Source organism: Mus musculus, chromosome 15 (genome assembly GCF_000001635.26).
Source record: "Mus musculus strain C57BL/6J chromosome 15, GRCm38.p6 C57BL/6J".
NCBI classification, from domain to species: domain Eukaryota; kingdom Metazoa; phylum Chordata; class Mammalia; order Rodentia; family Muridae; genus Mus; species Mus musculus.
In genome coordinates this window covers 42,860,080-42,874,428 of record NC_000081.6, presented here as the reverse complement: position 1 = coordinate 42,874,428, position 14,349 = coordinate 42,860,080, and positions in this window count along the sequence as shown.

The following is a 14,349-nucleotide window of genomic DNA, read 5'->3' as shown; positions in this document are numbered from 1 at the left end:
TCTGTTTTAGCGAAGAAACTGCTTTCATTTTGTTAACACCACTCTGGAGTGCTCGGCCACCCAGAAGTAAGACGCTCCAACCTCTTCTTTCTTTGGAGAACTCTCCTGAGATAAGAGTAGACCTATCAATTATCTTCCTGAGAACTGACAACAAATACTTAACTTACCACACTGAAGTGTCACTGTAATAATTGTTCTGCTTTAGTAAATGCCTATTGCATTTTAAACAGCAAAAACATGTCAGCAGCACAGGTCAGCATTATAGAACACACATTTTCTGATGTTGGAAGCACCCTTTCGAATGAAATTGATATTGTTTCTAAATTCCATCTTTACAGGTAATATGGAAATGAGGGCTTTTCAAAGCTAGGCCATGTTGCTCTACTTTCTATTTTTCCCCTCTGTCATACCACAACCAAATGAGAAAACTTTTGTGTATGTGTATGTGTATGTGTGCAAAACCCACTATAATACTAAGCTAGTAATTTTATAGTTGGCAGATGTCTTTACTGTCTGCTTTGTTGCTAAGTTATCTCATTTGAATTTTGCTTTAAGTTCTAAATTGGATCTAATCATTCATTCATTCACTCCTTCCTTCCTTCCTTCCTTCCTTCCTTCCTTCCTTCCTTCATCTTAAGCTGAGTATTAAAGTCAGACCCTTTTTTGTGCTGGGCAAATGCTCTACAACAACTGAGCTATGTCTTCAGCCCCAAAATCACCTGACTTCTACTCATCTTTCAAATTATGTTAATAAAAATACCCACTACACAGCATTTGTTTGGATAGTTAAATAAATTAATTCCTAGGAAGCTTTTAGAACATGTTGAAATTCTCATATAGTGAACTCTAAATTCTTAGCTCTTAATTTTATCTAATGGTATTAGTTTACAGTTAAGAATAGTAAAAGTTAAAGTTAATATTCATAAATCTGAACTCAGAAATTTTATTATTTAAGCCTTTGCCTTGCAATTTAAGGCTTGTGTATTTTCTGTATGAAATGGCAATTCTTATTAATGTTATATCAAAATACATTTATCCCCATGAACCCTGAACTATCCTATTTTGATAGAGTTTTATTTTAGTCTCATATGTGGTCTAGACACACCTAAGAAGTCAATGGTCATGGTCACTTGAACACACCACTCAAGGAAACATGCTTGAATTTCAGCCCCTTTCATTGCAATACATGGGTCACATATTTGAAGAGAAATCTAATCCTAGTAAGATGGCATGAATGGATTCTATATTATAGCCTCTAGGACCTATGTGGTACCACACTCGTAGGCTCAGAAGCATTATTATTACCGAGACATAGCATTATTCCTGATTCTAACGTTATGATTTATTTTTAGTTCTTTGAAAATTTCAAAGAAGTAGATGGAAACCCTGAAAATATGTTATTTTAAAATTTTCCAACTTTTGCTACTCAACTACTTATTTCACATGACCACTAACTAAACCTTTCCAGTGCCCATTTCTTAATGAAATGAAGTGCTCATTGTAATTGCTGTAACCTTTAGAGTCAGCAAGTAGCACTTCTAATCTGAACAAAACAGTTTGCAACATAGAACATAGTTCCAAGAATCATTCATAAGCTCCCAAGAACTCTGGCTAGCCTGTCAGACACCTATCTGTGAATTGTCTCCTGCCAGATGATGGCTGTGGTCCTGTCACCCTCGCCAGCCCCATAAGTCTCATTCACACTCTTTTAATTGGCAGGTTCCCACTCTGGGCACCTCTGTGACCCTTCTAACATTTTTTAAGGCAGATAACTTTACCCTGGACATTTGGCTCAGAGCCCGCTACTGTGAGATTTCTTCACTCCCCTTCCCAATGATCATACTAGTTCATACCCTTCAAGTTCCAGCCTAAACATTTTGAAAAGCACATTCCAGGGCAGAAAGGCACAGTAGCTTCAGGGAGTTGGCTAGACCCTTCAACTGGACAAAAAGGGCATTGGGTCATTGAAGAGGAGGAGGAGGGGGAGTGACAAGGTGTTTTCCTTGGACAGAAAGGAGGAGATTATCTTCCTATCAGCTATTGAGGACTCAAGGAAGCCTAAAGTGTGTGGCATTTGGCTTCCAGCATGATTTTGATTGTGGGAGCTATCTCAGGAGTCCTGATAACAGCTTTGGTGACCTTTGGGGTCTGGAAACAGTTTCACTGATTGAAGTCATATAAGTTCAGCTAAATTTGAATGTGTTGTAAATATTTATCTGACAGCCTGACATACTTGAAATTAGGTGATAAAGCCCCATCTTTCCTAGCATATAATTTTGGAAATCACTTTCTGGATGGGATTAAAGATTATTCATATAACAGAGCTATACTTTTTATGCTAATAATCCTCAGGCTACAACCCTCTTTTACAGAACAGGGAATATTATCTGGCAACTTCATTTTTCTAAATATATTGGACTTTTTATTGGATACCAATGAAATTTCATGGAGGGACTGAACCCCAAGGAAACATAGGCAGACTGATCTGGCCCCAGCAATCTATTTCCCCTCAAAATTTCAGAGACACTGGTATAGACAAGCAGAAATCCAATGGGTATTTTATGTGAGGAAAGAGTTAGCAGAGCAACATTCTGTTCCAGTGAATTATGAAGTTGGATAGTAGCAGGCGAGATGGGAGATGGCCAGTTTCCAAGAGATCATTCTGTGTTGCTTTAAAGACTATACTGGGCTCAACCTCTTGTAGGTAAAGCTACATCTAAGAAAACAGGAGCAACACACAGGAGAGCAAGAGCCCTGGCAGGCCCCACATCCTATGTGCCACTCCCATTCCATCAGCAAAGGCAACATCTTTACTAGCAGGAGTTCAGACTGGAAAGAAGACTGCCAAGAATGAAAATGTCCAGGCTTGGTTGAAACTCAGACCAGAACTGATTTAATGCAGGCATTGTTAATGGACTAGGCTTTGTTCCCATTGTTTGTCTCATTGGCTATAGTAGACATTTAATTGCAATTGTGCCTTTTTGTGCAAATCCTAGTGTCTGTCCACTCAAAGGAAGATATAACATCTCTTCAGTGTAAGATATGTGGATTACTTTTTTCTGATACATATATTTCTATGACATATTTCAATTCATATGCTAGATACAGCACGATCAATGATAAATTATAACAAACTAAATGAAATGGAATAATTTGAGCCATGCTGAGATGGTTCAATGGGTAAGGATGTTACTTGCTTACTACTGCAACTTAGGAAATGCCCACATGTACACCACATGATGAAAAGAGAAAACGTACTTCTTCAAGATTTCCTCTGACTTACACGCTTGCATAGTGTGTGCCCACACATCCAAATACACACAAATACAAAAATAAATAAAATATATTAAGATGTAACAATTATAACAATATACTATAAGGTATTTAATACTTATTAACTGCTGACTTCCGAAAAATTTTATGTGATGTTTTGGACTATGATTGATCCAGAGAATCACACACACAGAAATCAGAAAACTATTATCCACTTCTCAGTGAGGGCATATCTAATGACTTCCTTTGTGATTGGGTTACCTGACTCAGGATGATATCCTCCAGATACATCCATTTGTCCAAGAATTTCATAAATCCATTGTTTTTAATAGCTGAGTAGTACTCCATTGTGTAAATGTACCACATTTTCTGTATCCATTCTTCTGTTGAGGGGCATCTGGGTTCTTTCCAGCTTCTGGCTATTATAAATAAGGCTGCTATGAACATAGTGGAGCATGTGTTCTTATTACCAGTTGGAACTTCTTCTGGGTATATGCCCACGAGAGGTATTGCTGGATCTTCCGATAGTATTATGTCCAATTTTCTGAGGAACTTCCAGACTGATTTCCAGAGTGGTTGCACAAGCTTGCAATCCCACCAGCAGTGGAGGAGTGTTCTTCTTTCTCCACATCCTCAACAGCATCTGCTGTCACCTGAATTTTTGATCTTATCATTCTGACTGGTGTGAGTGTAAACTCAAGGTTGTTTTGATTTGCATTTCCCTGATGGTTAAGGATGTTGAGCATTTTTTCAGGTGCTTCTCAGTCAAACATAGGAAAATCAAGAAGAGGGAAGACCAATGGGTGGATACTTCATTTCTCCTTAAAATAGGGAACAAAATACCCATGAAAGGAGTTACAGAGACAAAGTTTGGAGCTAAGATGAAAGGATGGACTATCCAGAGACTACCCCACCCGGGGATCCATCCCATAATCAGTCACCAAACCCAGACATTATTGCATATGCCAGAAAAATTTTGCTGAAGGGACCCTGTTATAGCTGTCTCTTGTGAGGCTATGCCAGTGCCTGGCAAATACAGAAGTGGATGCTCACAGTCATCTATAAGATGGAACATAGGGTCCCCAATGGAGAAGCTAGAGAAAGCACCCAAGGAGCTGAAGGGGTCTGCAACCGTATAGGTGGAACAACAATATGAACTAACCAGTACCACCAGAGCTCATATCTCTAGCTGCATATGTAGCCGAAGATGGACTAGTTAGCCATCACTGGGAAGAGAGGCCTCTTGGTATTGCAAACTTTATATGCCCCAGTATAGGGGAATGCCAGGGCCAAGAAGTGAAAGTGGGTGGGTAGGGGAGCAGGGAGGAGGGAGAGTATAGGGAACTTTCGGGATAGCATTTGAAATGTATATAAAGAAAATATCTAATAAAAAGAAAGAAAGAGAGAAAGAGAGCGAGAGAGAGGGAGGGAGGGAGGGAGGGAGGTAGAGAGAGAGAGAGGGGAAGAGAGAGAGAGAGAGAGAGAGAGAGAGAGAGAGAGACAGAGAGAGAGAGGAAGGAAGGAAGGAAGGAAGAAAGAAAGAAAGAAAGAAAGAAAGAAAGAAAGAAAGAAAGAAAGAAAGGGGGAAACTATTATTTAATTCTATTTTTCAGTTCAAATCATTTTAGTAGCTAAGACCACCTCTAATTTACCTTTCGAGATGCCACTGGAAAATGTTGTCATGAGGCAAATGCCATCACATTTGAGACAGCTGTAAGCCTGTCCACTGGAAGAAATCCTAAGCCCATACTGTGAATCCCATCTGTGGTGTCTACGCCAAGCATTCATTCATTACAGGTGTAGGATTATAATGCATTACAACATATGAACAGATTCCAGTGAATTAGGCAGTGGACAATCATGCCCAAGAGGAAAGGTGCCCAAGTTTTTCCATCTAACAGATCAGGATATAATTTCAAACGGGATATGTTAGTGAAATGTTTGAGATATCAAATGTCTTCATTGAGAGAGGCATAACCAGACATGTAAATCTAATTATGGAGCCACCTTTAGCCAGGTGAAGTGTATTGTACAACTGAGTTTCTAGAACAGCATATTTTTAGCTAGGGCTCTCATCTTATGGAAGAGAAGTGGTTAGTACTTCATACCCAGAGCAAACTTACTTAAGGAAATACGATACTATAATGAAGAAGGAGTGGTATTTGTGTTCATATTTGTCCCTTCAGTGACCACTACATACATAGAAGTTGATGATAGATCTCTTTCCAAATAAATTTAACCTCAGAATTATTACTCTATAGAGCCTTCTAAAGAATCACTACTAACCAATTCTCATAGACATATATGAATTGGTTTTTATCAACCTCGGTATAAGTAGTCTCAGAAACCATGTTATTAGAACACTGTTCCTATTTTACTCTTGCCTGAATGGTCTTAGAACTCTCATCCAGACACTGATAATTCCTACTGGAGAATAACTTTGGAACTGAATTTCTAGAATTTCATGATGAAAATGACCTATATCTGTTCTGAAATTTCAGCCTGTGATAGTTTGTTTTAGTGTGGCCCAGGGAGCAGCACAATTTGAAGGTGTGGCCTTGTTAGAGTAGGTGTGGCCTTGTTGGAGTAGAGGTGTCACTTTGGGTGTGGGCTTGAAGATCTTCATCCTAGCTGACAGGAAGTCAGTATTCTGGTAGCAATCTTCAGATGAAGATGTAGAACTCAGCTCCTCCTGTACCATGCGTGGCTGGATGCTGCCATGCTCCTGCCTTGATGATAATGGACTGAAACTCTGAACCTGTAAGCCAGCCCCAATTAAAGGTTGTTCTTAGAAGAGTTGCCTTCGTCATGATGTTCACAGCAGTAAAACCCTAACTAAGACAGAAATTGGTATCAGGGACTGGGGTATTGTTGTTATAGGCCTGACCGTGTTTTTGTCTAGAAGAATGTTGATTTTGGGGACTTTTGTGGATTTGGAAAGCAGTGGAATGATTTAAGTGGGGCTTAATGGGCTATCCTAGGAAGAATATAAAAGACTTTGTTGCTGAGAAAGAAAGAAGGAAATCAGTAAGGCGTCTGGACAAGGACCTCAACATAAACTGAATACCCTAAACATAATAGAAGAGAAAGTGGGAGATAACTTTGAATGTATTGGTACAAGAGACAATTTCCTGAACAGAACACCAGTGGTTCAGGCTCTAAGATCAACAACTGAGAAATGGGACCTCCTGAAATTGCAATGCTTTTGTAAGGCAAAGGACACTGTCAACAGGACAAAATGGCAGCCTGGAAAAGATCTTCACTAAGCCTACATCCAACCAAAGGTTAATATCCAAAATATATAAAGAACTCAATAAGTTAGACTCCAAAATCCAAATAACCTAATTAAAAATGGGGCACAGAACTAAACAGAATTCTCAACCAAGGAATCTTGAATGGCCAAGAAGCACTTAAAGAAATATTCGGGCTGCAGAGATGGCTCAGTGGGAGCTGGAGAGATGGTTCAGTGGTTAAGAGCACTAACTGCTCTTCCAGAGGTCCTGAGTTCAATTCCCAGCAACCACATGGTGGCTCACAACCATCTGTAATGGGATCTGATGCCCTCTTCTGCAGTGTCTGAAGATAGCAACAGTATACTCATATACATAAAATAATTAAACAAATAGTTTAAAAAAAAGAAATTTTCACACTTTGGTCATCCTTCTTGAGCTTCATGTGGTCTGTGAATTGTATTCTGGTTATTTGGAGCATTGGGGCTAGTATCCACTTATCAGTGAGTGCATACCATGTGTTTTCTTTTGCGATTGTGTTACCTCACTCAGGATGATATTTCCTAGTTATAACCATTTGCCTAAGAATTTCGTGAATTCATCATTTTTAATGGCTGAGTAGTACTCTATTGTGTAAATGTACCACATTTTCTGTATCCATTCCTCTGTTGAAAGACATCTGGGTTCTTTCCAGCTTCTGGCTATTATAAATAAGGCTGCAATGAACATAGTGGAACATGTGTCCTTATTACATGTTGGAGCATCTTCTGGCACATGAAGCTCAAGAAGAAGGAAGATCAAAGTGTGGATACTTTGGTCCTTCTTAGAAGGAGAACAACGTTCTCACAGGAGCAAATATGGAGATAAAGTGTAGAGCAGAGACTAAAGGAAAGGTTACCCAGAGACAGTCCTACCTGGGGATTCATCCCATATACAGTTACCAAACCCAGACACTATTGTGGATGTCAAGCACATGCTGAAAGGAGCCTGATATGGCTGTTTCCTGAGAGTCCCTGCCAGAGCCTTACAAATACAGAGGTAGATGTTTGTAGCCAACCATTGGACTGAGCACAGAGCCCCTAATAGAGGAGTTAGAGAAGGGATTGAAGGAGTTGAAGCAGTTTGCAACTCCAAAGGAGGAACAATAATATCAAACAACCAGACCCCCCAGAACTCCGAGGGACTAAGCCATCAACAAAGGAGTACACATGGTTCTAGCAGCATATGTAGCAGAGGATAGCCTTGTCATGCACCAATGGAAGGAGAGGTCCTTGGTCCTATGAAGGCTCGATAGATGCCCCAGTATAGGGGAATTGAGGGCAGGGGGAGGGAGGATGTGATAGGTTATTTCCAGGAGGAAGGGAAATTGGGAAAGGTGATAATATTTGAAATGTAAATAAAGAAAATATCCAATAATAAAAAAAAGAAATGTTCAACATTCTTAACCATCGTGGAAATACAAATCAAAACAATGCTGAGATTCCACCTTATACCAATCAGAATGACTAAGATAAAAAATTCACAGGACAGCACATGCTATCAAGGATGTGGAACAAGGGCACTCTTCCATTGCTTGTGGGAATGCAAACTTGCACAACCACTCTGGAAGTCAACCTGAAGATTTCTCAGGAAAATAAAAATAATTCTATCTGAAAATCCTGCTATACCACTCCTGGTCATATAACCAAAAATGCTTCATCATAACCCAAGGAAATGTGTTTCACTATGTTCATAGCAGATTTAGTCATAATAGTTAGAAACTGGAAGCAATCCAGATGTCCCTTAACTGAAGAATAAATACAGCAAACTTGGTTAAATTACACAATGGAATATTACTTAGCTATTAAAAACAAGGACATCATGATTTTTGTAGTCAAAAGATGGAACTGGAAAATATCATCCTAAGTGAGATAACCCAGACCTAAAAGGACAGGCATGGTAAGTATTCACTGATAAATGGATATTAGCCATAAAGTACAGAATACTCATGAAATACCCCACAGATCCAAAGAAGTTAAACAAGAAGAAAGGCCTAAGCAAGGATGCATGAATCACACTTAGAAGGGGAAACAAAATAGTCATAAAAGGCAGAGGGAAGGAGGGACCTGGTTGGGGAGAGAGGAGGAGGAATGGAATCTAGAGCAGGACTAGGTGCCAGGAGATATAGGAGAGAGGCCCAGAGGGTCAGGAGAGTGGATATCTGCTGCTACCTTGGGTAGTGGGTAGGGGAGAATCTCAAGGAAGTAGCAGAAACCTGGACTAGGGGAGCTCCCAGAAGTCAGTGCAGGTGACCTTAGCTGAGATGCCTAACAGTGGGGACATGGAACCTGAAAAGGACACCTGGTGGGAGGGTAAGAACACCAACTCACCCACAACATGTTCAAGTCAAAATTTGTTCTGTCTAAAAGAAGTTCAGGGATGGAGAAGAGACCAAAGGAAAGTGCAACCAACAAATGACCTAACTCAAACCCCATCCTATGGGCAAGCACCAATCCCTGACATTATTAACATCACTCTGTTATGCTTGCAGACAGAAGCCTAGCATGACTATATTCTGTGAGATTCTACCCAGCATTTGACTTAAACAGAAGCAAATACCCACAGCCAAACATTAGACAGAGGTCGAGGGCACTTATAGAAGAGCTAAGGAAAGGACTGAAGGCCCAGAAGTAGACGGGAACCCAACAGGAAGACCAATAGAGTTAGCCAACCTGGACTACTGCGAGCTCTCAGAATCTGAGGCCCCCAAAGAAAGAACATACAGGGCTAGAACAAGATCTCCAACTCATCTATAGCAGAAAGGCAGCTTAGTTTTCATGACTGCCCTGTTTGGCCTCAGTGGGAGAGGAAGTACCTAGTCTGGAAGAGACTTGATGTACCAGGGTGGGAGGATTATAGAGGGGGACAGGGTATTAAACTCTCTCAGAGGAGAAGAGGAGATGTTGGGAGCAGGGACTCAGTGAGGGAAGGACCTGGAGGGTGAGCAGTGTTTGGGATATAAATGAATGAATGAATGAATGAATGAATGAGTTAAAAATAGATACCAAATATTAAAGAAAAAATGAGTAAGGATGAACTGACCAATCTGCAAGCTCCACTATGTTCATTCTAGCACAACTGACAGCGATTGAGCCCTTGCTTCATTCCAGGTAATTGATAGGTATTGTGCTAAGGTCTATACTAAGATTAATTCATACAACAAAACTATATGGCATATAATTCAAATTTTACATGTGAGGCACAGGAGCCTTGAGAGGTTAAGCAGCTTGCTGGATGGTTATCAAGCTAGACAGCAACTAAACTGCTGATGGTGGTTCTTGCATGAACTTGCAATAAAGATATTAGTAGTAGGTAAATTATACTCCATTAGACCAGCATCTCTATTAAAAAGATGGCCTTTAAGCTAATAGTGAGCAGTCAATGAAATGTGGGTAATTGAACAATTTAGTCTGAGGCTACAGCTTTGGGTTATGTCACTTTAATGTGACAGCTTGACTTAATGATGTTCTAGATGAACTCTTCCGGTGATACAGTTTGAGAAAATATGTTGCAGTTTATGGGAACTATAAGGATTTATACTGGCTTTACTCATGATGGAAAACATATCTGCTCATATTTACCACTAGGATATAGAGGGGAAATTACATATGAGCAGTGTGTTAGTTACTTTTAAAGTTTTCTATCAACAGATTTTCACATTCAGCTGAAGCCTTTCTGCTCTAATCCAGCCTTGATGTGCAGCTATTTGATAAGAAATTGTTGTTGCTTTTTTAGATGTATAATAAGTACCCTCCTCACCTTCAGATGTTAAATCACACCTATAATAGCTATAAAGAATGTCCATCAAAGTGGCTGATAAATCATAGTGAGGGGAACAGGATGAATAACTGAAGCATTCCTTGGTTGTCAGGCTCTTGGAGTTCAAACACTAATGTGTTGAACACTGCTGAACTCTGAATGCCTGGGCACATCACTTGACCTCCCTGTGTTTCCATTTCCTTATCTATGGAACCAGGCTAATAATACTGATTGACCTCACAAAGTTTAATTAGACCATTGGGAAGTTCTTTGAAAACGTTGAAGTATCATTTGTTGGCACTTAGCTTCGTGAAAGGTTTGTGTTTTTAACACACCATGCCTTGAGGATGTGTCAGTATGGCTGCCAAATTATTTCCCCATCATATCTCTTTTGGATTCCCTTTGAAGTCAGTGGAAATTAGGCTGATTGAAGGCACTGAGTGGGAGATTTGGGTGTGCATTGTGTTTTGTGGTGTGTTTGTAGTGGGCTGGACTCTCCCTGGACAGAACAAGCCATGCTTCACTCTGGAAAGGGAGTTTCTTGATCCTCCATGTATTGGGAATGAATGCTGGTTCCTCAGTGAGCTAAACCCCAGAGGAGGAAATGTTTGGCAAAGATATATAAAAAAAGTTTAAATTATTTGGCAAACATTAAATCATGTTTTAGGGAACATAAAGGATAACAGGTTCCTCCAGGGGAAGATTAGTCCTTGTACTTTTTGTGCACAGCTGTTTTTCCATAATTATTGTTAAGTAAATGCATTATGAATAAGCAAAATTATTATACTCATAGCACATACAATGATCTTCATGAAACATATAATGAAGCTTTTAGAAAACATTTTGTGACTTTTATTTACTTTCCATTTCTGTTAGAGCAATCACCAGAATACTTTTAATTTCGTCTATAGAAATATGTTATATGGCATGTTTTACATATATAGGAAAATGTTACCATAACTCCATGATTCTCTTTGTATATAAATTTAATAGTTGGTCTGTATTCCTATTTTTTTTGTTTAGGTCCTTTTCAAAAAATAACCTTCAGACACAATAACTATTTTTTATTGTTTCTTGAAACATATAGCAATTTTATTGTTTTACATGCACATGTATACATATGTGTATACAGGTACACATACACAGAATAGCCACTGAGAAGAAAGAGGGGGGAAGAGAAAGGGAGAGAGAGAGAGAGGAGAGGGGATGAGGGGAAGAGAGGGGAGAGGAAAGAGAAGAGAAGAGAAGAGAAGAGAAGAGAAGAGAAGAGAAGAGAAGAGAAGAGAAGAGAAGAGATGGAGAGGAAAGATTGTATTTACTCTAGAAAGGCCTAGAAGTGATGAACAGCTCCATAGTGACAAGAAGCCCAGAATTTAGTTTACATTTTCTAGGTACTTTCCCACAAAGTGGAATGTGAACAACTAATTGTTAAAATTGAAAATAAATTCTTTCCTCGTACAATATATCTTGCTTATAGTTTTCTTTCCCCTCACTCCTTCAAGTTCCTCCTCCTCTTCCATCCCCTCCAGATCCACTACCTTTCTGTCTCTCATTAGAAAAGACCAAGCTTCTAAGACATAGCAACTATACATGACAAAATAGAGTATAATAAGATGAAGCACACATTTTCATATTGAAGTTGGACACCACACCCCAACAGAAGGAAAACGAGTCTTAAGAGCAGGCACAAGAGTCAGAGAATCACTTGTTCCCACAGTCAGAAGTTTAATAAAAATACAAAACCAACCAACCAACCAACCAAACAAACAAACAAACAAAAAGCAAAACAATAAAACAAAGCTGGGCTCAGGGGTTAAGAGCACTGTCTGTTCTTCCAGACACCCTGAGTTCAATACCATCTATACTGGGGTTTGATGCCCTCTTCTGGCTTGCTGGTGTACATGCAGATAGAGTACTTATGCCTAAAATATATAAATAAACCTTTAAAATGTTACTAAACAAATAGCTACAACATATGCACAGAGGACTTGCTGTAGATCCATGTAAGCCCCTTGCTTGGTGTTTCAGTCTCTGTAAGCTCATAGGTGCTTTGCTTAGTTGATTCAGAAGACCTTGTTCTCCTCGTGCCCCCCACCCCCCATCACCTCTGACTACTGCAATGTTTATGCCTCCTCCTCTGGGTGGGGTTACCTGAGCTCTGAGGGGAGGGATTTGATGGGACATCCAATTTAGATTTTTTTCTCTTTGTAATGTCTGCTGTAGGTCTCTGTCGCTGTTCCTGTTTGATACTGGAGCTTCTCTTGTCTCTTGATGATTACTCTATAAGACAATGATGTGTGAGCATAAGAGCATAAGATTAGGAATTATTTCATTAATTTGCCCCCTGACCCATTCTTTGAGGCCAGTAGGGTTTTTTGTTTGTTTGGTTGGTTGGTTTGTTTTGTTTCGTTGGTCTTTGATTTTTCTTTTTTTTGACTCGGAGTTCTGGTCTATCTAGTCTCTGTTTCTTGGTTACCCAAGCAGTATTGGTGTAGGTCTTAAGTCAAATCAGATATTGATTTGTTACTCCTGCAAGTTCTGCGCCAGGGCAGATTGTAAGTCATATGTGTGTGAGTGTTTATGTCTAGTCTAATCATAACTTGTTATGCCATGTTCAGTGGATATCTCTGGGAGGCGTGTTCTCTTCTCAAGGAAAACAGAAGAGGAGTGGATCTGGAGGATAGGTAGGGTGATGTCAGCCTGGGAGGAGTGAATGAAAGGAAAACAGTGGTCCTGAAGTATTGAAAACAAAAACCAAATTTAAAAGGTATTGTGGCTTGGTTGGTTTTTACATTTCTGTTTTGGTAGCCTGCAAAGTATCTTCCCACAGACAGAAAATAGAAAGTAGGGAATATGGTTCCATGCACACACCAGCTTGACATCTTCATGTTCAACAAGTTCTCTGGATGTTGTCCTTTGCAATGGGGTAACCTCTTGTCAGGATTTGGAGAGAAACCTTTGTCTTAACATCTGCCTGGGTTGTTTTGAAATTTCCCAGGGGCCAACTTAACTAACAACTTAATTGAATGCAACCCAGTCCCACCACTGAAAGACTTTCCTAGGCTACATGAGATGTCCAGTTGAGAGTTTCTTCCCCTTTACTAGGAGTGTTTATTAGGAGCACTTTTGCAGACTCCAGCAAGTTTCCAGTACATTAATTTTCATCCCTATTCTCCAAATGCCTTGTCCCCCAATTCCAGCCTTCTCCCTCCTTTCCATCTCCCAACCTGATTTTTCCATCTTCGATCTTCAACTGCCCTCAGTCAACCCACAAAATTTATTCTATTTCCCTTTCCTAGGGAGATCCATGTGTTCTTCCTAGACCTAACTTCTTTGAGTCTACTGATTGAAGCTTTGTTATCATTTACTTAGTGATTAATATCCATTAATAAGTGAATACATACCATATTTGTCTTTCTGGGTCTATATTTCCTCACTAAGGATAATTGATTCTAGTTCTGTCCATTTGTTTGCGAATTTCACAATGTGATTTTTTTAAAAACAACTAAGTAATACTCCATTGAATAAATGTATCATAGTTTGTTTATTTGTGTTTCTGTTGTGGGATAATCTATGTTGGTTCCAGTTTCTGGCTATTATGAATAAAGCTACAATGACCACGATGGAGCAAGTGTGCTTGTGATATAGTGGAGCATACTTGGGGTATATTTTCAAGAGTGGTATAGCTGAGTCTTGAGGTAGATCTATTCACAATATTCTGAGGATCCATATTAATTTTCATAGTGGCTGTACAAGTTTGCATTCCCACCAGCAATGGAGAAGTGTTCCTCTTGCTCCACATCCTTGACAGCATGAGCTCTCTTTTGTTATCTATTCTGCCAGGTCTTAGATAGAATCTCAAAGTAGTTTTGGATTTTATTTCCCTAAAGTACACATTGAACATTTCTTTGAATATTTTTCAGCCATTTGAGAGTCCTCTGTTGAGAATTCTGTTTAGTTCTGTAATCCACTGTTTAATTAGATTATTTGGTTTATTGGTGTCTAGTTTCTTGAGTTCTTAATATAGTTTGGAAATTAGTCCTATACC